The sequence below is a fragment of the Marmota marmota genome, unplaced genomic scaffold, assembly GCF_001458135.2.
Source record: "Marmota marmota marmota unplaced genomic scaffold, marMar, whole genome shotgun sequence".
NCBI lineage: Eukaryota > Metazoa > Chordata > Mammalia > Rodentia > Sciuridae > Marmota > Marmota marmota.
The window spans coordinates 71650764-71653834 of NW_026000026.1; the positions used below are offsets into that span (position 1 = coordinate 71650764).

At 35.6% G+C, this 3071-nt stretch overlaps 1 non-coding gene across 1 annotated transcript; it reads left to right on the forward strand.

Annotated features, from left to right (window-relative positions):
* The first annotated feature begins 2088 nt into the window (after nt 1-2088).
* Nucleotides 2089-2191, forward strand: LOC125619283. Its single transcript, XR_007350771.1, has one exon. It is a non-coding gene; the product is annotated as a U6 spliceosomal RNA (small nuclear RNA).
* The last annotated feature ends 880 nt before the right edge of the window (nt 2192-3071 follow it).

Below are 3071 nucleotides of genomic sequence, written 5' to 3' on the forward strand. Positions count from 1 at the left end.
GAAAATGCAGATTATAAAGGGAATAGTCTCTAGAATGTCTGTATCCCAATATAAGAGGAATAACTTTTAAGGCAAGGTGAAAAAGGATTTTATTTGAATAGGCAGTTAGCGGGGAGAGTCTCTGGAGTACCCGTTTTTGGGCTTGTAGAAGGCTTTTATCCTTTTAGTGAAACTAGGCAAATGAGGTGGGGGCTCTATAGAGTTTATTTTTCTTTAAAACTTAAAGGGAGAATCTGAAAGGTTCACTTTGACCTAAATGATCGAAAGAGAGTTTCCTTGATTTTTCTGGACCATATTTACATGATTGTCATGGGTAAGATGAAAGATCACTCATTTGCTTTTATATAAGTAGTATTTAAATTTCTTCAGAGGTAGACTGCTAGTGAGTCTCCAAAGTCATAAATCTCTCTCTCTTCCACTCTATATAATTTCGTATGGAGTCACCATACCATGTGGTTAAAGCTGTGAGCACAATCCACACCTTTTCTGTTTTTTGAAGTTTATTGTAGAGGTCACCTGTCTGTGATTCCTACCCATTAGTAGAAGAACAACTTATTCTCCTGTTTATTTATATTTTTTGTGCCACAAAAGGACTTAGATAGTAAGTGTATATGTAGAACTCATTAGGATACTCCATAGACGTTAGCCTGATCTAAGGTGATGTTCAGTGTATGTGTAGATTCTTAATCTGTGAAGAAAAAATATTTTGTTTCTGCAAAGGGAAAAAAAAATATTTTGTTTCTTTGCCCTATATTCCCTCAAGTCATCTGGAGAAGACATTCCGGAATTACCTTGTCTCTGTTATTTAGTGTGGTCGGATATAGTCTATGCTTTTTTTTTTTTTTTTTAATATTTATTTTTTAGCTTTAGGCGGACACAGTATCTTTATTTTACTTTTATGTAGTGCTGGGGATCGAACCCAGTGCCTCATGCATGCCAGGTGAGCGTGCTACGACTTGAGCCATATCCCCAGCCCTAGTCTATGCTTTTGTGAGTGAAATTATTATTTTTGTAGTTATAGATGGACAGCATGCTTTGTTTCATTTTTATGTGGTGCTAAGGATTGAACCTAGTGCCTCACACATGCTAGGCAAGTGCTCTGCTACCCAGCTACGGCCCCAGCCCCAGCCCCAGATGAGCTGTTTTCTTCCATATTATTGCTTTTGAATTTCCAGTATGAAGAGATCATAAATAATGTTCTTCAAAAAAATACTCCCTAACTGGCATTTGATGAAAAATACCAAAATCCTCATTTTCATCTTTCTAAATATTTTAGAACTATGTTCCTAGACTTCCTAAAAGATAATGAATTGTGTGTGGTTTAATAGGGCAGGACATGGTAAGAAGTGAATAAAAATTTGTTGAAGTACTATACCTTTTGTGTACAGAGGCCTAGATATTCTAAGGATCTCTTTTTCTCTATTATTAGAGCCAAGAGCTGGAAACAAACAAACAAGCTGCTTTCCCTCATTGGGCAAGTCAAAAGACCTTTTAGTTAGTTTGAGGAAGGGACTTTGGTCTATTAGTAATTTCTTTTAATAAATATTAGATTTGTGCTATCTTAGGGAGTGCCATCATTTGTAACCACCCTCCCCTCCTTTTTTTTTTGGTACTGGGAATTGAACCCAGGGGTGCTTAACCCCTGAACCACATCCCCAGCCCATTTTTATATTTTATTTAGAGATAGAGTCACCATGAGTTGCTTAGGGCTTCACTAAGTTGCTGAAGCTGGCTTTGAATTTGTGATTTTCCTGTCTCAGCCTCCCAAGCTGCTGAGAGTAGAGGTATATGACACCATGCCTGACTAGCCTTTTTTTTTTTTTTTTAAACACTGGGGTAAATATCTCTTTTATATTTCTTTAGGCCTATTGAATGTTTTTTTTTTTTTAATTTTTTTTAGTTGTAGATGGGCACAATACCTTCGTTTATTTTTATGTGGTGCTGAGAATTGAACCCAGTGCCTCACACATGCTTTACCACTGAACCACAACCCCAGGCCCTATATTGAGTGTATTCTTTAGCTAAGGCCTTGAATAGAAGAGTCTTATTGAAATATACCAATGATTAATAGTAGATGTTGGGTTAAAATTTTTTTAAAAAACCAGCTTTTATTTGGAATGGTACAGAGAAGATATGAGTATTGGCCCTGTGCAAGGATGACACACAAATTTGGGAAGTGTTCCATATTTTTCTGGCACTAAAAAATAATAAAAATAAAAGAAAAACAGTTTCTGTTACTTTCAGAATCATAATCTTTATATTTTTTAAGCAAGTTGAAAGAAAAATAGAAAGTTCCTAAAGAACAAACTTGGTGAGGTTTATAATTTTTGTTTTTCTGTCATAAGAATGTATGCATATGCTGTATATATATAACTATGAAATCTCCTTTTAAAATTATTATAAAATTAATACAGTCTGGTGAAAAGTTCAGTGTATATATAGTAGATATAACATGGAAAGTAAAAGTCCTTGCCTCCCCATCAACTCTTTAACTCTCTCATTAAGACAACTAATATTAAAATTTTTCTTTCAATAAATTTTCTAGGCCTATTTGTGTGTGTGTGTTTATATACATTCACTTTTGGGGGGAGTACTGGGTGTATGCCTAATGGCATTTTATCATTAAGCTACATCCCCAGCCCTTTTAATTTTTTTCAGTTTTGAGGCAGGGTCTTGTGAAGTTGCTGAGACTGGCTTTAAACTTGCAGTTTATCTGCTTTAGCCTCCTGAATCTCTAGGATTACAGACATGTGCCACTGCTTCCAGTTTCTACCTTCACTTAAACATAAATTAGAAAAGATAGCTTTATACTTCATTGAAATTTCCTCTTTTCTTTTTTTTTTTGAAGAGGAAAAGTTAAGCTGACACTCAAGGTTTCAGCAGTCTCAATCCATAGATGGCCAGCTCTGTAGCTCTGGGCCCAAGGCGAGGCAGAGCACCATGGTGGAAGGGTGTGGCAGAGGAATTTTTTTTTCTTGAGGCATGTACCAGAAATTGAATACATCTCTAAAATTATAGGACAAACCTTATAGAGATTTTTATTTTTCTCTGACAATTTACCACAAGGCCCT